Consider the following 22874-nt stretch of genomic DNA (forward strand, 5'->3'; position numbering starts at 1 on the left):
GCACTTCACAGAAGAGTGGGTGCAAAAAAAGGAGCCCCTAGATACAATCTGCGCTCACCCCAAAGCTTTGATTTCTCGTTTTTAGATTCTTTTCTTTTTCTTTCCTTTTTTTTTTTTTTTTAACAAATTCTCCAACTAGAGGTTCGTTTTGACAGAAGACGATAATCACTGAGAAACGGAAAGAGGTTTGGTTCAGCCTTACAATAGTTTCTGTGTTAAGCCTCACAAATGAAAGTCATATTAAAGTGGATTTATACGAACCCTGACATCAAAGAGAGGAGAATGAAGGAGAAAAAATGTATTAAAACACGCAAAAATAATCTTTCTGTAAAACCTGACGTTTATGAACATAGCTCACGGAAATACCTTAAAATTAATCTGCGAATTACAGCAATTTGAAATGTATGGGAAGAATACAAGGATGAAGAGGAGAGGAAAGCAAACAAAATAAAGTGTATTGACATTCTGAAGTCTCTTTTCATTTAACAACAAATATTTCCAAAGAACACAAGGCTCACTCAGTTATTAACCATTCATTTTTTTTTACAAGCTACATTCAATTTCAATCATACACAATAATATAAAAAATCCTCTTTAGGATTACCTGCACAAAATTGCCAAGAAAAGAATTATAAGATCATACAACAGTTTCAAAGCTGAATGACAAATGCACGCACCTAGCAGCAGATAAAAATGAAGGAGGAGGTGGGAATGATGAAGTTTTCAGTTTCCCCACAAGGACTTGATGTTAATTTCAATTCACTTATGTGCCGCTTTGTAAAGGATTATTAAAGAAAGCAGATAACCTGATGTTTTGATGACATGAAGGGAGAGGGAAATGATTTCCTGGAGGGATTGTCACTTAGAAGCGGGGTGAGCTTCTCAGTCACTCGGAGCCTCTGCTTCTCAGACACTGTGGTTTCAACAGAAAGATTAACCGGAGGATTTCAATAGACAATGGAATGCAAGTGCTAGGCACAGGATGGGGACTCTTACTGACATGAGCATAGCAAAAATTTATTCTTAAAGTGCCTGTAACAAAGACCATCAGTAAGTCTAAAATAATATATGTTTCTAAACCTCAAAAATTTATTCTTAAAGTGCCTGTAACAAAGACCATCAGTAAGTCTAAAATAATATATGTTTCTAAACCTCCTTTTAATTCTTTGATGTCTACAGCACTGCTCTGCTGCTGCTAAGTCGCTTCAGTTGTCTCCGACCACCAAGCTCCCCTGTCCCTGGGATTCTCCAGGCAAGAACACTGGAGTGGGTTGCCATTTCCTGCTCCAATGCATGAAAGTGAAAGTGAAGTCGTTCAGTCGTGTCTGACTCTTAGCGACCCTATGGACTGCAGCCTACCAGGCTCCTCTGTCCATGGAATTTTCTAGGCAAGAGTACTGGAGTGGGTTGCCATTGCACCATCAGTAATAAATCCTGCTCAGAGTATTTGAAGATGGAAGATATCAACAAATAACAGTAATTTTTATTGAACATGTAACCACACTCCAGTCACTTGCTTTATATTATCTTGAATAAGCTTCATAACAACCCTACAAGATAGGTACTCTTATTCATCTTATGTTGCCAATGGAAAATATTCAGGTCTATAGAAGTTTAGCAGTTTTCCTAGTGACTGAAAGAGGCAGAGGGGTTAAGAGAATGGGAGCTGGAGCCAGGCTGCTTCTGTTTCTGTAGTGAGGGGAGTTAGAAGAGGTGGGGGTGTATGTAAGCGTTTTCCAGGGAAACAGAACCAATAGGGCTTATATCCTAAATGTATATGTGTGTGTATATACACATGTACACATATGTGCACATATACATACGTGCAATATGCATGCATATATGTGTGCAGGAGTGTGTATATATGGAGAGAGAGAGGTTTCATTTTAAGGAATTTGCTCATGTGACTGCGGGGGCTGAAAAATGCAACATTTGCAGGATTGGCTGGCAGGCTGGAAATTTGAAAGAGCTGATGTTTCTGTCTTAAGTCAAAGAGCAATCCAGAGGCAGAATTCTTTCCTCTTTGGGGGACGTCAATCTTTTTTCTTAAGGCCTTCATCTGATTACATGAAGACCACCCACATTACAGAGGGGAATCAGCTTTAATCAGTCTCCTGACTTGAGTAGTAATCATATCTAAAAAATTACCTTCACAGCAACAAGCAACTGGGTATTAGAGTCTAGCTTAAGCTCACACATAAAATTTACCACCGCAGGTGGTGAGACTATTACCCCTCTCGTCAGGTCTGTGCGTGTGCATGCTAAATCGCTTCAGTTGAGTCTAACTCTTTGCCACCCTATGGACTGTAGCCCCCCAGGCTCCTCTGTCCATGGGATTCTCCAGGCAAGAATACTGGGGTGGGTTGCTGTGCCCTTCTCCAGGGAATCTTCCTGAGCCAGGAATTGAACCTGTGACTCCTGCGGCTTCTGCATTGCAGGTGGATTCTTTACCTCTGAGTCACCAGGGGAGACCCATCATCAGGTTTGGGCAGGATTAAATGAGATAATGCATGTACAGTACTGGTATGTCTTAAGTACTCAGGACCTTTAGTTCTTATGGACAGAGCCTGGCATGGAGAAATCAGTTCATAGATGTTAGCTGTTGTTATTAAGTGATAGAATCATATTGAACCTAGGTCATTTGCCTCCAGAGCTCATCGTCAAGCTCTCAACCAGAGTGATCTGCTAGTCCCCAGACAGACATAGCTACCAGGGACTTGCCATATGGCCAGTGTGACTAAAATTTTAACTGAAAAACTAAAGCAGGAAAAAATTTAAAATATGAAAGTGACCTGGGTTCCAGAACATACTGGATTCAATACAATATTCCACCAACACACAGTTACGTTTGTTTGCTCTTTTATTTTTCTTAAATGTGGCTACTAGAAGTATTTAAATGACCCATATGCCTTGCATTATATTTTTATTGGGCAATACGGGTCTAAAGTTCATGCTCTCCTAGTAACACACTGGCCTCTCCTGGGTACCTAAGTCCTACACAGGACAGGCTAAGCAGACCAAACCCCGCCTGTGTGTGTCTGTCAGTCGCTCAGCCGTGCCTGACTCTTTGGGACCCCATGGACTGTGGCCCACCAGGCTCCTCTGTCCATGGGATTCTCCAGGCAAGAATCCTGGGGTGGGTAGCCATTCCCTTCTCCAGGGTATCTTCCCGACCCAGGGATCGAACCCAGGTCTCCTGCACTGCAGGCAGATTCTCTACGGTTTGAGCCACCAGGGAAGCACTAACCGCTGCATCAGCACACCTTAATTTCAGCGAGGCTGCCTAAATTCCTCCTTAAAAATTTTTAACAGCAGCAACAATCATAAAGGAAAAAAATTGGGGTTTTGTTTCAATTAAGAGGTTTGCTCATTAGAAGACACTGTTAAGAGAGTGAAAAGGCAAACGATACATTTGGAAGATATCTGCAATTCGTATACCTGGCAATGAAATATTATTGTATCTGTTATATATCCAGGACTTATAACAAATTCCTGCACATCAGTAAAAGAAAGAAATATAACACAAGAGAAAAATGGGTGAGAGATTTGAATAGGTATTTTAAAAAGAGGGTGGCAAATGACCAGAAAACTCATGAAATGCAAAGTCAACAATAATGGTTAAAATGAAAGTGGCAGAAGACTCCAAATGCTGACCAAAATGTGGAACTAATATTCTAACACACTGCGGATGAGCTATAAATGGATATAACCATGTTGGAGGATTTCTTTTTTCTTATCCGTGTTTTCCAATTTTCCTACCAAGAGCAAGTATGCTTTCTTCATCCCCACCAAAGAAAAAGCTGTAAAATTGATCTTTAACTTAAAAAAAAAAACAGCTTTTCAAACTATATAAAATAATGAGGCAGGGAGAAGAGAGCCTTGAGCTCTGGCGCGCTGGAAGGAATTGTCACCGGTTAATTGAGCCGCAGGGAGACTAAGCGTTTCATAGATGACAAAACACGGGACCTGATCTTTTTAAAGCAGACCCTGTGGGCTCCCAGCAAACTGCAGGACATTCTTTGAGGCCAGGAACCAGAGGGGCCCTGCCAGGGGCTTTGGTGGAGGCAGCGGGGAGTGGCCTCGGTTGTTACTTTCCCATTAAGCCATAAAATAATTCTCTTTGGGAAAAAAATATGTCTGTAATAAATGCCCCATGGAATTAGACCCAATCACTGAAAACTGGAAATTTGCAAAGCTTTGCTTAAGCCTTTGATATCATGGTCTGCCCCACATCTAAGAGTTAAGAGTTATTCTTGCCAGGCAGCTGTTTTTGAAGTTCCTCGGAATGTTAAGCAGTGTGTGAGGCCCCATTCAAGCTCTTGATCAGGGGAATAGAGAGATGATCGTCGTGAACTTAAAGCTGGGGCTCTGGGATCAGCTGCTGCCTGCCTGCAAAGCCTGCTGCTTCCAAGCTCTTCTCTGCTCCATGGTTCTGTTCCCGGGGCTTCTTATCTTGGGGGCCACAGACCCCTGACGTGGTTGTGGAAGGGATTCAAGGAGTCTGTGAACCTAGATGGGGAAAAATATGTTAATGGTCACTAATTTCTGATTGAATTTTGGCACTTTCGGTTGCAAAGTAGACCACAAAGTGTAGTAGTATTACCAACCTCTGTTGTCCTCCCTAGAAATCACAGATATTTTCATATCATATTACAGTGGTTGCAGATAGGTTGAAATTAAGTCTCTGCTCAGCTGTACTTCAATACTAGTTAGAAAACCCACTGCCAGAACTTGTTATTTAAGATAACAAAGAAGCATACATATTACTCTATCATAATTGAAAAACAGATTTTGATAACAGTGTTTCAGGATACCTATCATCTTAGGTGTCAAAAACATCTAAAAGTATGGTTCTGAGGTGCCAGTGGGCTTCACCAGACAGCCAAAGGGGTCCTGGCATGACAGAGGTTAAGAACCCCTATTGTTAGGGAAACCACACTGACTGAAACCACCCACCATCACCAGGCACCACAGCAACCATTGTGTGAGTTATTTTATGACAGCATGTCCTGGTAAGGAACATGAAACTAATAACCCACTACCAACCAGAAGCGTTTGGGAAAGGTCAAAAGGAGACACCATATGTCTGATCACCTCCCAGAATCCTTCACGCTGGCATCCATGTTGGCTGAGCCGTGCGCACACCACCATGAAGGACCCTGAGTCAGTAACTAGCCAAAGACAATCTGGAAGCTAATTCTACTACCTAAAACCCACAGTCATGTATGGATGTGAGAGCTGGACCATGAAAAGGGCTGGGCATGGAAGAATTGATACCTTTGAACTGTGGTGTTGAAGAAGACTCTTGAGAGTCCCTTGGACTGCAAGGAGATCCAACCAGTCCATCCTAAAGGAAATCAGTTCTGAATATTCATTGGAAGGACTGATGCTGAAGCTGAAGCTCCAATACTTTGGCCACCTGACGCGAAGAACCAACTCATTGGAAAAGACGCTCATGCTGGGAAAGACTGAGGGCAGGAGGAGAAGGGGATGCCAGAGGATGAGATGGTTGGATGGCATCACCGACTCAATGGACATGAGTTTGAGCAAGCTCCAGGAAATGGTGAAAGGCAGGGAAGCCTTGCGTGCTGCAGTCCACGGGGTAGCAAAGAGTCAGACACGACTAAGTGACTGAACAGCAACGACAACATAGAACCCGAGACTTCGAGCCACGTGGCTGAGCGGCTCTCCTGGGTCCCTTACCCTACTGCTCTCCGTGGGCTTCCCAGGTGGTGCAAGTGGTAAAGAACCCGCCTGCCAATGCAGGAGAGGGAAGAAAGGCGTGTTCAGTCCCTGGGTCAGGAAGAGCCCCTGGAGGAGGGCATGGCAATCCATTTTAGTATTCTTGCCATGGACAGAGGAGCCTGCCAGGCTACAGTCCATAGGGTCGCAAAGAGTCAGACCTGACTGAGGTGACTTAACACATACACACACACTGCTCTCTGCCTGGGCACCCCTTCCCAATAAAGGCTCTTGCTTAGTCAGCTTGTGTGTCTCCTTGGACAATTCATTTCTGACATAGACAAGAGCCCACTCTGGGCCCCTGGAAGGGGTCCCCTTGCCTGCAACACTGTCAGGACAGGAAGAGGTGAGATTGGTTAGGGCAGGAAGAACTATGTCAAAAGCAAGACGGGCTGCAGAGTCTGGGCTTTGGCTCCGATAGGAAGTTGGATATGGCAAGGAGAGGCCTGACTTGACCTGAGAGAGCCAGGCAAACCAAAGAGGTCCAGAAGAGCAAATAACCCAGAAGGGTGCGGCTCGTGGCAGCACCAGGAAGTACAACCTGAGCCCGGAGGGAAATCTCCCTGCCCGTTAGAGGACCCAGGGTCACTTTATGAAGCTCCAGCTTTGACGTGGGTTCTATTCTGCCTTCATTACTCACCTTGGACAACTTACCTAATTGTGGTGAACCTCAGTTCTCGTGGAGAACTCAACTCACCCCAACATTTCGTTAATTTAGTCACAAATGTAACATTGATTAAAGAAATTCTTGCCTTCGACAATTATAATTAGAGGACTTTTGGAATTATCGTAAAAATTTAGGCAGATAGTGACACGAATTTGGTTCTGGATCCTACAAAATGCCTCTTGAAAGCTTCCAACCTAACTCAGAGTCTCAGACAAGACATTCAAACCTGAACCAACCAAGAGCTATAGAATCCAAAAATTCTTTTATTTTCAAATATTTTTCCACTGATAAATAGTGCTAAACATATTAGACTCAGATTTTCATCATAATTAAAAATCTTGATTGTGGTAAATCTCATTATGGTTTTAATTTGCATATCCCTAATGTTTAATGCTGTTGGGGTTTTTTTTCATGTGCCGTCTCTCTATATATTCTATTTGGTGAAATGCCTCTTCATGTCTATTGCCCAGTTAGTAGCTGGATTTATTTTATTTTACTGTTTAGTCCGGGATCTGCATGGCTACAATCTGCTTGTTCCTCTCTGCCTTCCGACTTCAACAATTACACACACCTTCTCCACTGTCCCCAGACCTCTCAGAGACACTGTTCTCTTCTTTCAAGGATCTCAGCTCTTTAGCCCAGGTGAAATACACATCGTGAGAGCAGAAGCACCTCTAACTTTCAGGACCGAACACCCCTCCCCATGGCTGCTATGGCCACTTGGTGTGAGTTAGAAAGAAGCACTCATTCTTTTAATAGGAAAAATTAAGGATTTTCAAAATTAGGATGACCTTGCAGTCAATACCCTCTGGGTTTATGAAATGCAAAACCTGCTCAACGGCACAGATCCTACACTCTACGTGCCTGCCCCCTTCCATCCTCCTGTCCCAGGGTTACTGCTTGAGATCCATCCAGCCACTTGTTTCCTGCATACCTGCTTCTTCTCTCATCCTGCCTTACTAAGGATCTTTCTCATGAACTACTGTTAGGAAGGGGTCAATTTGTCCTTGGGTTAATCCACACCAAAAGTCTTTGGCTCCTGCTCATTCTCAGCAAAAAATAAAAATAAAAATAAAAATAAAAAAATAAACAAAAAGTAATTGATCCTCAATCTAAGAAAGAAATGGAAACATTTATTTGAGCCAAGCTGAGGAGCATAGCCCAAGAGATGGTCTTTCAGAAAGCTCTGAGGACTCTTCCAAAGAGGCGAGTGGGGAGACCAGGATATACATGATTTTGGTGAAGGAGTACAAGCCATCAGGCCCACATCTTGGCAGAAAGTTACTGCTCTTTGTAAGGAATAGATACCACTGTTAATGGATTTAGCACTTTTCTAAGTATGGGAACATGCAAGAATCCGTGTTCATACAATTTTCTCGTGAAAATATCTAACCATCTGCAGGCCAGTTCTGCCAGTTTTCCCAGAGCACAAAAGGTCTCCTCCCGATCTTAGCCCTGAATTCCTTTCCCTGTGTTTTGCAGATCAGTGACTGCAGTAGTTAATGACTTGATTCTTGCAGAACTTGATGGTGGGCAACACTGTTTATTTTACAAACCCCCTCCCTGTGGTCTTAATTTCGAGCAAAGTTTTCATGACCAAGTTGTCTCTCAGCTCTAGGAATGCGCATTTCCAGGTCAGGCAAAGATTTCGTTGATAGGCCATTCTATATGCTGTTACCAGGCTGGACTCTTCACAGTAACCCAAAGCCTCCAGATCCCCAGTGTCAGTAGTCTATCACGGTCCAGGAGACAGTTCCCTCTTATTGCTTCTTCTCATGTCTAGAGTGACACCTTATAATCATTGATCTTATAGGATTATACATCTGGCCACTTGTTTCAAGCTGCCTAGTCATTATTATTTTTATCAGAGACTCAGTCACGTATCTGGTGGTACGTGAAACAATACTGTAAAGAAGGCAGAGTACAAGTTCCATACCTAGAGACATTAAAACGGTCGTAAGGAAGTAATGCTGTCTTCTAAAGAGTTACCTACTTTGCCCTAGAAGAAGAAAAATTGATCTTTATGGCTGAGCAGCTATTTCTGCCATCAGGGAAGTCTGATTAATGCAAAATGCAAACACACAATGCACACCAGCAGGGGGAAAGATGGCTAAGGTGGACAGAAAAAAATTCATTGAAACTTGTCTTGTGTTACCTTAAAATATGAGTTTTATTTTATTGTCAGCAACACATAAACAAGCTTATGTCTCTCCAGTCTTAGAGAGAGAGAGAAGAAAAGAAAAAATTAACATCCTCCGTCTAGGACCTTTCTCATTTCTTTACAGGCAAATTCTTGGATTTGGCCACCTGATGGGAAGAACTGACTCCTTGGAAAAGATCCTGATGTTGGGAAAGATTAAAGGCACGAGGAGAAGGGGACGACAGAGGATGAGATGGGTGGATGGCATCACTGATGCAATGGACATGAGTTTGAGTAAGCTGCGGTAGTTTGTGATGGACAGGGAGGCCTGGCGTGCTGCGGTCCATGGGGTTGCAAAGAGTTGGACATGACTGAGCGACTGAACTGAACTGAGCTTCTTGGAAGGCCTATCTGTGTTGTCTCTATCTTCTCACCACCACCCTCACGTACTCACTCCAAACTGGCCTCCTCCCACCGTTCCAATGAACTTGCTCTAGCTAAATGCCTAGTTACAGTGTCTCTCAGCTTTCATCTCACTAGATTTCTCCAGAAAATTGATCCAGTCTACCATGTTTCTTTAAAGTGCTCTTCTCTTGCCTTCTGCAATGTCGTACTCTCCTTGGTTTTTCTCCTAAGACTACATGATCTTTCTCCTCTTCTCCTTTAAATAGAGAAGCTCTTGGGAGCCATGATGGGACACTTTCTCCAACAGTATTCTCACCATCAAGCAATCTCTTCCACGCACCTACTCCATCCTTCTCCCCAAACCCAAGATGAAGAGTTCCAGCTCAGGTCTCTTATCGAGGGGACCCAAACAGGCACATCCCATGACTGTTGATGTTCTGCTCTAGAGGGTCCCACAGGCTCAAGGGTCCCAAACCAAACTATTCCCACACATTTGCTTCCCCTCTTGTGTTCTCTTCCAGTATGTTCAGTTCAGTTGCTCAGTTGTGCCCAGTTCTTTGTGACCCCATGAACCACAGCATGCCAGGCCTCCCTGTCCATCGCCAACTCCTGGAGCCTACACAAACCCATGTCCATTGAGTCAGTGATGCCATCCAACCATCTCATCCTCTGTCGTCCCCTCCTGTCCCCAATCTTTCCCAACATCAGAGTCTTCTCAAATGAGTCAGATCTTCGCATCAGGTGGCCAAAGTATTGGAGTTTCAGCTTCAACGTCAGTCCTTCCAATGAAGACCCAGGACTGATCTCCTTTAGGATGGACTGGTTGGATCTCGTTGCAGTCCAAGGGACTCTCAAGAGTCTTCTCCAACACCACAGTTCAAAAGCATCAATTCTTCAGTGCTCAACTTTCTTTATAGTCCAACTCTCACATCCATACATGACCACTGGAAAAACAATAGCCTTGACTAGATGGACCTTTGTTGACAAAGTGATGTCTCTGCTTTTTAATATGCTGTCTAGGTTGGTCATAACTTTCCTTCCAAGGAGTAAGCGTCTTAATTTCATGGCTGCAATCCCCATCTTCAGTGACTTTAGAGCCCAGAAAAATAAAGTCAGCCACCGTTTCCCCATCTATTTGCCATGAAGTGATGGGACGATCTTAGTTTTCAATATTCACCTAGCTATCAGCCCAGAAGCTCAGCAGTCACACAACCCTTCATATTCCACACACTCAAATCATCCTTGCACCTATTTCAACTACTTCTCCAAATCTGCCTCTATTCACCACCCTGTGGCCCTAGCCCAAGACATCAAACTCCAAGGAGCTTCCAAAGATGCACCTAGACCACCTGGGCCTGTGTAGACCTTGGACCTTGCGCTCCAAATCCTCCTGAGGGGATTAGTGCTTCTGGGTCTGTCTTAGGAGGTCTGACTGCAAGGAGGTAAAGTGACCAGTGGGTCCTGCTCACTGGGTTCTGGCGCATAGCATACTGCCCTGTACCCAGTGCTGTTTTTGTTTGATCGCTAAATTGTATCCAACTCTTTGTGGACTTCAGTGCTCCAGGCTTCCCTGTCCTTCACTATCTGCTGGAGTTTGCTCAGATTCTTGTCCATTGAGTAGGTGATGCTATCTAACTATCTCATCCTCTGCTGCCCTCTCCTCCTCCTGCCTTCAATCTTTCCCAACTTCAGGATCTTTTCCAATGAGTTGTCTCTTTGCATCAAGTGGCCAAAATATTGGAGCCTCAACTTCAGTATCAGTCCTTCCAATGAATATGCAGGGTTGATTTCCTTTAGGATTGACTGGTTTGATTTTGCTGTCCAATGGACTCTCAGGAGTCTTCTCTAGCACCACAGTTTGAAAGTATCAGTTCTTCAGTGCTCAGCCGTCTTTATGGTCCAACTCTCACATACGTACATGACTACTGGAAAAACCATAGCTTTGACTAGACGGACCTTTGTTGGCAAAGTGATGTCTGTGCTTTTTAATAGGGTGTCTAGGCTTGTCACAGCTTTTCTTCCAAGGAGCAAGTGTCTTTTAATTTCATGGCTGCAGTCACAGTCAGCAGTGATTCTGGAGCCCAAGAAAATAAAGTCTGTCACTGTTTCTACTTTCCCCCTTTCTATTTGTAACGAAGTGACAGGACCAGTGCCATGATCTTAGGTTTTTGAATGTTGAGTTTTAAGCCAATTTTTTCACTCTCCTCTTTCACCCTCATCAAGAGGCTTTTTAGTTCCTCTTCCATCTCTGCCATTAAAACTATGTCATCTGCATATCTGAGGTTGCTGATATTTCTCCCTGCACTCTTGATTCCAGCTTGTGATTCATCCAGATCAGCATTTCACATGATGTACTCTTCATGAAGGTTAAATAAGCAGGGTGACAATACCCAGCCTTGACATATTCCTTTCCCAATTTTGAGCCAATCTGTTTTTCCATGTCCAGTTGTAACTGTTGCTTCTTGACTTGCATACAGGTTTATCAGGAGACAGGTAAGGTGGTCTGGTATTCCCATCTCTTTAAGAATTTTCCACAGTTTGTTGTGACCCACACAGTCAAAGGCTTTAGCGTAGTCAATGAAGCAGAAGTAGATGTTTTTCTCGAGTTCCCTCGTTTTCTCTATACTTGTTAGAATGACAGGATGAGAATGAGAGGGAGCACTACCCCCCTCTTCAGGGCAGCCGGAACTCAGCACCTCAGGCTGTGTGGTCCCAACCATCACACGCAAGGCAGTGAACCTGGCCTTCCACCCAACCTCCTTTTCCGGTGCTGAGCCTGGACCACTTCCTCTCCTGTTGCCTGGGAGACCCTTTGAAGCCCCCTGGAAGCTGACAACCTCAGAGGCCTCTGCTCCTTTTCTCTTCAGCTCCATCCCTGACTGACTGAGCTGCCAGGCCAGCGATGAGAGGAGGGGCTGAAAGGAGAGGGGAGAAGTTGGGGAGGGAGTCAGGTTAAGTAAGCTGAAGTTGAAAACTGACCACAAAGAGGTTATCAGGCTGTTGGAAGTGGCAGATGCTATATGTGGACAGAAACAATGATGCCTAGTAGCCGGGTCTTATCTCCATAAAATGTGCATGTATACTGGATTCGGCAGCCTGAAATCCATTTTCTCCTCCCTGAAGAGTCATTCATGAAATGGGCACACCTTCTGGTAAGCTTTCCTCCTGTTTCTGGGGTCATGTCCAGCAAGAGGAGGGGTCTGTATGGGTTTTCATCAATGGCAGGCACCATTCTTCACCCTTCTCACCCTTTGTTGAAATGGCAGTGAAAACCCAAGGGGAGAAATCACTGCAAAGAGGACTGAAAAGATTGCAGGAGACTAGAGCCTCCCTGGTGGCTCAGATGGGAAAGCGTCCGCCCGCAATGCGAGAGACCTGAGTTCGTATCCCTGGGTGGGGAAGATCTTCTGGAGAAGGAAACGGCAACCCATTCCAGTATTCTTGCCTGGAAAATCCGATGGACAGAGGGCCTGGTAGGCTACAGTCCATGGGCTCACAAAGAGTCGGATATGACTGTGCGACTTCACTTTCAGAGCCACTTTTATTTTTTAAGTGAAGAGCTCTTTTACTTGGATGAACCTAAGGATTTTGGCATCCCAAGAGGGGCTATGGGACTTGAAGGCAGTATACGTTTCGTTATAGATGATAAAATGGTCGCCAAATGTACATTCCCTGCCATCAAGACCTAGTGAGGATCCATGAGCCTCCTTAGCAATGACCTTGGTGTTGGGACAGGCTGTAAAATTCGCTCCTTCTCAGATACTCATCACATCCTCGCTGATGTTTTGTTTAGTTGTTTTAAATGGTTCTTGGCCTGATTGTTTGCAGTTTTGTCAGGGTGCAGCAGAAGCTCCTAAGTAGCTGAGAAGTTCATGGAATCTCCTCATTGGTACAACTTACACTGTTATTTGTATTACAGTGTTGGGTAAGAGTGAGCAGACATTTCTCAAGGCCACTCTTTATGAACACAGCATGCTGCCACTTGACTTTAGAAGGTCAAGAGAAATAGGTTTGAACAATGGGTGAATGCACCATAGACAGGACATTTCGTTTGATAACAGGAATACAGCTTTTGTACTAATAAAGTGCTTCAAAAATTAGTGTGAAATTTTTAGTAATTAGCATATAATTTTAGTTATCAATTGGTTCATAACAAACAGATTAATTAGGAACCCCACTCAGTCATTTATCTAAATGAAAAGTTCTGTTAAATTGTATTTGTGGGCATTGATCAAAGCTAATGGGAAAAAGAGATTAAGATGAAAATCATGGGATTAAATTTTTAATTAGTTTGCCCCCTGAACAATTGCTTGGTGCGACACAGTGATTGATTGGCTACTTGCGCCTGCCCAGGAAGGATGTGGCTCTTCTATAAAACCTCTGAACACAAAAGTGTTTTACAAAAGACGGAATGTTTTATTCAGTTATCTTTCTCTTTATTCCTGCTTAACAAGGAATTGAAAAGGAAGGCAGCATCTGGGATCTCAAAGTCCTTTGTCTGGTGATACATATAAAGTACGAGATGGAAGTTAGTTCATTAATATAAAAAACTCAACATGTCTAAAATAAAACTTTCCGTTTCCATTTCCCAACCTCTTCTCCTCCCAGAGTTCTTTCCTTTTAACCAGTGGTAACACCACACATCGGTGTGCTCAAAGCAAAAACCCAGGAGTAATCTTGAAATCCTCTTTCTCTCATTCCCCACAGCTTATCCATTAACAAGTTCCATCAGCTTTCCTCCCAAAACATATCCAAAATCCACCTGCTCTTTGCATCTCTACCTTCCTAACTCAAGCACCATCATCCTCTACCTGCTTAACTGCAACCCGTCTTAATCTGGACTCCCTGCTTCTAATCTGATGACACGTTTCCTCCAGCGGTTAAGAATCTGCCTGCCAATTCAGGGAGCACAGGTTCTATCCCTGGTCTGGGAAGATTCCACATGCTGTGGAGCAACTAAGCCCGAGGCCCACAGCTACTGAGCCTGAGCACCCTGGAGACTGTGCTCCACAACAAGGGGAGCCCCCCAGTGAGAAGGCCACGCAGCACAACGAGACGCCCTTGCTCACCACAACTAGGGAAAGCCCACAGACAGCACCAAGACCCAGGACAGCCAAAAACGACTAATTAAACAAATATATTATATTCTATAACTCCTTTATCTTGAGCCTCTCTTTGTCTTCCCACACTAATTGCAGAGCCCTGTAAGACTCTACGTAACCTGGATTTGCCTGTGACCATCCCCGACCTCCCTGTTCACTGTGATCCACCACACTGTCAGTCTTCCAAGCCTGGACCTGCCTTGGGGCCTTTGCACGAGCTGCTCACCTGGAACCCTTGTGGCTCAGCTGGTAAAGAATCCGCCTGCAACGCGGGAGACCTGGATTCGATCCATGAGTTGGGAAGATCCCCTGGAGAAGGGAAAGCCTACCCACTCCAGTATTCTGACCTGGAGAACTCCATGGACTGTATAGTTCATGGGGTCGCAAAGAGTCAGACACGACTGAGAGAGTTTCACTTCTTTTTTTCTAGGTGTTTGCAGAGCTGAATCTCTTGGTTTCTATCTAAGTTTAAATGCTATCTCCTCAAATAAGCCCTTCCTCTGCCACCCACACTTCAGTGGCCCCCGGTGACTCCCGGTCACACCACCCCAACCCCCTTCCATCACAACACTCCTCATTACGGCTGTTTTCTTGTATCTTTCTTCCTTTGTTTATTGCCTGCGTGCCAAGTCGCTGCAGTCAAGTCCGACTCTTTGTGACCCTATGGGTTGTTTACGGACTAACCCCACCCTAATAATACGTAAACAATGAAAGTAAAGATCTTTGTCTTTCTTGTGTGTTACTCTATCTCCAGGGTCCCAAATCGTCGTCAGTACATGAACGAAAGAATGCATGATTGAACGGATTCTGTTGGCACCACGCCATTATCATCTCATCTCGGGTGCACTGACATGGGAAGATTGGGAGGGGTGAGGGGACCAAGTGCCGTAGAGACTGGACCTTAAGACATGAGAGGAGAGAGACAGGGGCGCAGAATGGAGAGTCAAGAGAAGCACTGTCTGAGGCGGAGAGGGTGGAGGATCATGAAGGAACATGGAAATGATAGTGCCAGTTCTTCAGAGATAGCCTAGAAGTGCTAAAATGTGTGCAAGCTTGTGCCTCGCACACACACACTCACACACAGTCTCACTTGAAGAACAGCGGCTCTCACACTGGCTCTGCGGCACCTGTATCTTCCAGAACTCTTTCCCACTAGAGATGCTTAGGCTGTAGTGTCAAAAAGAGTCTGAATCAGAGATCTGGTGGGGCCCACACGTCTGCCGCTATGTAGAGCTTGTCAGCTGGTCTCATTCTTGGTCAGGACAGTGAGGCTGCAGTAAATACGAGCAGCTTGGAGAGGTCAGTGTGCCATCCTGTGGTGGTTCTATGAAGCCACCCCATTGGGCTTGCCCTCCACGGACCTCAGTTCAGTTCAGTCGCTCAGTTGTGTCTGACTCTTTGCAACTCCATGAATTGCAGCACGCCAGGACTCCCTGTCCATCACCAACTCCCGGAGTTCACCCAAACTCTCGTCCATCTAGTCGGTGATACCATCCAGCCATCTCATCCTCTGTCGTCCCCTTCTCCTCCTGCCCTCAATTCCTCCCAGCATCAGAGTCTTTTCCAATGAGTCAATTCTTCACATGAGGTGGCCAAAGTACTGGAGTTTCAGCTTTAGCATCATTCCTTCCAAAGAAATCCCAGGGTTGATCTCCTCTAGAATGGACTGGTTGGATCTCCTCGCAGTCCAAGGGACTCTCAAAAGTCTTTTCGAACACCACAGTTCAAAAGCATCAGTTCTTAGGTGCTCAGCTTTCTTCACAGTCCAACTCTCACATCCATACATGACCACTGGAAAAACCATAGCCTTGACTAGACAGACCTTTGTTGACAAAGTAATGTCTCTGCTTTTGAATATGCTATCTAGGTTGGTCATAACTTTTCTTCCAAGGACTGTCTTTTAATTTCATGTCTGCAATCCCCATCTGCAGTGACTTTGGAGCCCATAAAAATAAAGTCTGACACTGTTTCCAGTCTTTCCCCATCTATTTCCCATGAAGTGATGGGACCAGATGCCATGATCTTCGTTTTCTGAATGTTGAGCTTTAAGCCAACTTTTTCACTCTCCTCTTTCACTTTCATCAAGAGGCTTTTTAGTTCCTCTTCACTTTCTGCCATAAGGGTGGTGTCATTTGCATATATGGGGTGATTGATATTTCTCCCACCAATCTTGATTCCAGCCTGTGCTTCTTCCAGCCCAGTGTTTCTCATGATGTACTCTGCATAGAAATTAAATAAGCAGGGTGACAATATACAGCCTTGACATACTCCTTTTCCTATTTGGAATCAGTCTGTTGTTCCATGTCCGGTTCTAACTGTTGCTTCCTGACCTGCATGTAGGTTTCTCAAGAGGCAGGTCAGGTGGTCTGGTAGTCCATCTCTTTCAGAATTTTTCAGTTTATTGTGATCCACACAGTCAAAGGCTTTGGCATAGTCATAAAGCATAAATAGATGTTTTTCTGGAACTCTCTTGCTTTTTCCACGATCCAGCGGATGTTGGCAATTTGATCTCTGGTTCCTCTGCCTTTTCTAAAACCAGCTTGAACATCCGGAAGTTCACGGTTCACATATTGCTGAAGCCTGGCTTGGAGAATTTTAAGCATTACTTTACTAGCATGTGAGATGAGTGCAATTGTGCAGTAATTTGAGCATTCTTTTGCATTGCCTTTCTTTGGAATTGGAATGAAAACTGAACTTTTCCAGTCCTGTGTCCACTGCTGAGTTTTCCAGATTTGCAGTTTTCCCCAAATATAAAGTGAAAGCCCTACTTGGAGTCCTGTGTAACTTTAAAACTCAGACTTAACTGAATTCAGGTGTGTGGGGTTCTCTCCTTCCTGAGGATCAATGGGAAGGGGGCTACTAGTTAGAAAACCTCGAACCAGAGGCTCCATCCTAACTTGGTGATTCTACTTAAATGACATATTTTGTCTAAAAAGGCCTTTACCATACTATGGCATCCAATATTTATGTTGAGAACTGATGAAAATTCAGAGGCAAATGACACTGCTGTGAAACTATGTGGAAGGGGCTTGGATTCATTCTCTGACTCAGGTTGAAGTAAGAGGCTGGTGGTGAAGGAGAGAATGTGACTGTCACTGAAGCTCAGGTCTGAAAAAACAAAGATAGAGCTTAGACTTTAATCCTTTCACGAAGCTTTCTTACCCGCAGCGGGTCAGTAAATTCTAGGATCAGCCTTCTCTCTTCTGTTCACCTCTTGGTTGAAGCTTTGTCAATCTTTACCCCTTCAAAGCTGCTGTCAGTATATTTTTGTTTTTAAAGCTGAACTGCAAACTTTATGCAGAGCCTGTCCAGCGTCCTACGTTGCATCTCATTTCCACGTCTCCTGGTCTTTTCCAACCTGGGCCAATTTCTCGCGTTTTCCTTGTCTATGACTTTGACTTTGACTTTGATGCTTCTGAAGAGTTCTGTTGAGTTATTTTGCAGACTGTCCTTAGTTTGGACTTGTCTGATGTTTTCTCACAAGTAGACGGGGGTTTTGAAGTTTCTGCAGGAAACCTTCACAGTAGTGACGCGTCCTTCTCAGTGTACCGTGTTGGGGGCCCACTATGGCAACAAGTTTCATTCTGGTGATGAGAACTGTGACTACTGGGCTTAGGAGGTGCCTGTCAGATCTTCACTGTAAGGTGGAGAGCTCCATTTGTAATTAACGTATATTTGGGGGAGAGGCTATGCCGCTCGCTGGGCGTTATTTGTGACCTGATGTTCCTTCTGTGTGCACATCAGGGCAGGTGGTGTGTTTTTAACAAAACTTTGTTGCTATAAGAAAGACCTGTGGCTACATCTTGAGAGGCAGAAAGAAAATGGTATTAAGGCAGGTTTCTATTGCGTCTGGATGGGGGGAGATGTACACTGACAACTGAACAGAGTTCAGTTCTTTTTGTCCACGAGTTAATTCAGCAAATGTTAATAAATGCGAATGTGTTTTTCTAGTGTCTACAATTTGGCACTGGTATTAGGCTCTACATCTCAGTTCTATTTTAAAGTAGATGTTATCACCCATTTTACAGATAAGGATCCTGAAGTTTAAGGAAGCAAGTTGCTCAAAGACATGTGGCAGAACAGCAACTTGAACCCTGGCCTGTCTAACTCAAAACCATGTTATTTCCGTGACACCAAGCTCGTTCCCTTCTACGGGCCAAGCCCTGTGATCAGTGCTGAGGACACTGAAGCACAAGACACGGGTTCAGGAAGAGCTGCCGTCCCAGCATGGGAGGGCTTTGGAAGCAGCACAAAAGGCCTGGGGAGGAACCATTACTTGGGTGTCATCCTTTTTTTTTTCCGAGAATCACTGAGCCAATTTTTCTCAAGTTTTTACTGAGTCAGAGTAGACTTGCCAGGCTGCTTTCAACACAAATAGTTACCCAGAAAACAGAGCTGACATTGATGGTGTGCTTATCGCTCTCCATGATTTATCTCAGGCACCCTGTGAAGTGGGTACGTTTTCCCCACTTAGCTCATGAGGACACCAAGGCTCAGAGTGGATAACACACACAAAGTCACCAGCTGGTAAGTGGTTAAACTGAAGCTTGACCCCAGATCTGACTGCTTTCAAGATTTGCAGGACCCCTTGGTCCTCCAGGGGCCCGAACTCCAGTATCCTCGCCACCAGTGGGACTGTGCCTCTGTCGTCCTCTCATCTATAGAAAGGACGCTGGTGATCACATCGTGCCTGACGGTCGCTGACAGCAGTGCATTCGCAACAGCATTTTCTTTGTTCAAACCAAAAGATCTTTGTGCAGCTTTTGCTTTTTTAAACCACCTCCTCCCACAGTCAATTCATGTCAACAGAAGGAAAATGGAAAGTGATGACTCTGAATCATTTGTGACATATAAAATCCTACTTTACAAACAAGCATCTTCCCCGAGAGGTACAGCATAGGGCAAGTCAGGTCTCCCTGCCCCCCTGGCATTTGATGACAGACTCTAGTTCCTCCTAAAGTCAGTGCTTGAAAGTGAAGTGAAAGTGAAATTCGCTCAGTTGTGCCCAACTCTTTGCAACCCCGTGGACTATACAGTCCGTAGGATTCTCCAGGTCAGAATACTGGAGTGGGTAGCCATTCCCTTCGCCAGGGGATCTTCCCAACACAGGGATCAAACCCTGGTCTCCCACACTGCAGGCAGATTGTTTACTGTCTGAGCCCCCAGGGAAGCCAAAGAATACTGGAGTGGGTAGCCTATCTCTTCTCCAGGTTATCTTCCCCACCCAGGAATTGAACCGGGGTCTCCTGAATTGCAGGCAGATTCTTTACCAGCTGAGCTACCAGGGAAGCCTGTATAGTCAATGCTTAGTAAATAACATTTGCTGCTGCTCCTAATAGTTTGTGACCTTCATGTTGCCGGGCATTGGCTGACCTGTCCAGTGAAGGAGGGGATGGAAATTTCTGTCATTCTCCTGCCTCTCCCATTTTTGACATCTTCCTTGGTGTTCTTAGGTGACTGAGCTTTCTATTTTTTTTTTTTAAATCAGTTTTGAAAAATGAAAAAGCAAGGTGGAATAGTTGTACTTAGTGGTTGGAAAAGAAAGGAAAACTGATTATTAGCAAGGCCAGGGATTGGGAAGGGGAAGTCAATTGACTATCTGGTTTATTACAATCATTCCATTTTTTCTCTACCACATATAGTTCACTGATTATCTTGACTCCTACCATTCTGGTAGAGGGGATGAGAAAGAATGGCCAACGATAAGATGATTAGCGGCTGTGAAAAAGAACAGGGCATAAGAAATCGGTAGAGGCTCTTGTTTTCTTCATCTTAGTTTGGAATCCCCCAGACTAGACTTAGAATCAAGGATTCAAGTGTACGTAATTTATTTGGAAGGTGCAGAAATCATAGGCAGGGAACTGGGGAGAATGAGCTGGAAAAGGAAAAAGGTCAGTAAAGGGATGCGTTATCAAGCTAGCTGATACTGGGGACTAGGAACTAGAGCTACTGGTCAACCCCGAGATGCAGCGGTCCCAGGTGGCGCCGGTAGTAAAGAATCCGCCGGCCAAGGCAGGAGACGCCAAACACGCAGGTTTGATTCCTGCGTCAGGAAGATACCCTGAGTAGGAAATGGCACCCCTCGCCAGTATTCTTGCCTGGAAAATTCCATGGGTCAGACACGACTGAGCAACTGAGCACACACACAGGCACGTGTCAGAATCATCCAATGCCGCCCCACCCATCCTACCCAGGGAAGGAAGCTGGGATATTTATCCATCAACTTCAGAGTGTCAGGGATTGATGGCTGTTCCCATGAGGTGTGCTGGGCCCACAAAGTGGTTTCCACAGCTTGGGAAAAAGCTCTCAGGCAAAGAGATGCAAATGCTGGCAGTCAGAAGTCAACCAGTGTTCACTGAAGTGGAAAGGCTGTGAGATGGCACTAATAACATCCTCTGCTGCTGCTGCTGCTGCTGCTGCTAAGTCACATCAGTCGTGTCCAACTCTGTGTGACCCCAGAGACGGCAGCCCACCAGGTTCCTCCATCCCTGGGATTCTCCAGGCAAGAACACGAGTGGGTTGCCACTTCCTTCTCCAATGCATGAAAGTGAAAAGTGAAAGTGAAGTTGCTCAGTTGTGTCCGACTCTTAGCGACCCCATGGACTATAGCCCACCAGGCTCCTCCGTCCATGGGATTCTCCAGGCAACAGTACTGGAGTGGGTTGCCATTGCCTTCTCTGATAACATCCTCTATGTTCCCTTAAAACAAGCAAAGCAGCTAAGCTTCTCCCAGGGCTCCCCATATCATTAAATGTACCTCTGTATACCCAGCTTTTGATGCCGAAGACTTTACAGTTTTCCTCGATATGTTTTTGGGTTTGGATTTTTGCTTTGTTTTGTGTGTGTGTGTTCTTGCCACACATTCAATCTAACCCCAAATCCTACACATTTTATCTTTAAAATATATCTTGAATCCTACTACTTCTCACCATCTCCATCACCATCTTTCACTAGATTTCTGCAATAGCTTCCTAGCCTGAATTCTTGTTTATATGCTCATCCCCCCGACATGGTAGCCAGAGTAATCTTTTAAAACTTAGATCACTTTACTCTCTATCTCGAAACTGTCCCCCTTTCACTCTTAGAATAAAACCGGAAGTCCTTACCAAGTTCCTCATGATCTGGCTCCTGGCTGCCTCCCTGATTTCAGTTTCCATCCACTCTCCTCCTCACTCTCAGTGCTCCAGCCAGACTGACTTTCCTGGCTGCATTCCTGCCCCAGGGCCTTTGCACTTGTTCTGTCAACATAAAACTCTCCTCTAGACGGTCATGCCACTCAATCAGTTTATTCAGGTAGTTGCTCAAATGTCACCTCTGTAGGGAGCACTTTTTAAAATACTTTATCTAGAAAATAACCTTTTGTCACTCTTTGCTCATAACCTGGCTTTATTTATTTATTTCATAACAGTGATCATGACCGGGCTGATTTTAGTTTATGGTTTTATTTATTGGCGTCTTCTGAACTGGAATATAAATGCTGCCAGGTGGAAGATTCTGTTTGCTGCACTAGCCCAGCCCCTGGAATAGCATCAATTCATCATAGGTACTCAATAAATATTTGCTAAATGAATCGATTAATAACTCTTTACTGGTCCTGCTGAGATCACCCATCAGTCAAGAATTTTCAGAACAGACAGGAGAAATTGCAGACCTTAGCGTGATAACTGCCTGCCTGCATCTTTCCCCCAAGCTGGCTCTAATGAAAAATACACAGTCTTAGCAGAGTCACGAAGATCCCAGGGCTACGGGCTACTTCCAATATGTTCTTTAGGGAATATATTACAAATCACAACTTGTTCGTTTATCTTTCTGCTTGCCTCTCTGGGAACAGTAGGGGGAAAATCAAGATCATTAATGCTACCTGTTTGGTGATGGAGATGAAATGTAGTCTTGATTTTTAATAAACTAGAATGCAAAGTTAGTTATCTCCCCAAGTGCCTCGCAGACAGTAGGTGCGCGCCACACGCCGAGTGAGTGGACAGTATCACTACTTTGGCATTTCTGCAGAAGATATTTCATTTTACGGCCCACACTCTTAAAGATGCCAAAAAGTGGGGGGAATTTCTTCATCGCAGCCCCCCTAAACCCAGAAAACCCTTAACTGACCATACCCATCTCCTCTCATACATACCACCCCATGTCCCCCACAATGGTAAAGTCAGCTCTATCTTTTGTGTGTGGTTTAAGACTATCTAACTTACTCCATTGTAAAACTAGCACAGGCTCATTTTAGAAAAATTTATAAATTACAGAAAAATGAAAGAGAAAAATTAAAAATAACACATCGTTCCACCACCCAGGGATAACCACTGTTAGTATGTGGCTGTATGTCCTTCCAGTGTTTTTACGTATATTCATACACAGTTTAAATATGCAATTTATCTTTCTTCTTTACTTAACATTGTAACATAAAGTTATTCTTAGTATTCAACCCTTTGTGCACATCTCTTTAAATAGCTGTGCGAGATTACATTTCCCCATTGTAAACCATTTTGCTTATTTTACGTTTTTCAGAAATTATAAATAATTCTGGGATAAGCATCCTTTGATGTATATCTTTGCTGGCACTGCTGATTATGTCTTTAGGATAGAGCCCCAGAAAAGAAATCACTAGTTCTAGGGGATACAAACTCTTAAAGACATTTCGTGAGATTTCATTTTGATTTCTAAAACTGTTTGAATGTGACTTCCATAAAAGAGCTCCAGGAAAGCAGATTGCCTCCAAGAATTTACTTCCAGTTTTGAAACGTTTCAGGCCCAGACTGTTTTAGCATTCAGTTTAAATGAGCGCAGAAATCTTCTGTAGCCTGTCTCCACT

The 22874-nt window shown here is 44.3% G+C and overlaps 1 long non-coding RNA gene across 1 annotated transcript; it reads right to left on the reverse strand.

The window, feature by feature from the left end:
• Positions 1 to 322: 322 nt before the first annotated feature.
• On the reverse strand, positions 323 to 14551 carry LOC132657836 (uncharacterized). The gene is made up of 2 exons (XR_009596554.1): positions 14283 to 14551; positions 323 to 4509 (listed from the first exon to the last, which is right to left on the reverse strand). It is a non-coding gene; the product is annotated as an uncharacterized LOC132657836 (long non-coding RNA).
• Positions 14552 to 22874: the final 8323 nt, after the last annotated feature.

The sequence above is a fragment of the Ovis aries genome, chromosome 15 (assembly GCF_016772045.2).
Source record: "Ovis aries strain OAR_USU_Benz2616 breed Rambouillet chromosome 15, ARS-UI_Ramb_v3.0, whole genome shotgun sequence".
Taxonomy (NCBI): Eukaryota; Metazoa; Chordata; class Mammalia; order Artiodactyla; family Bovidae; genus Ovis; species Ovis aries.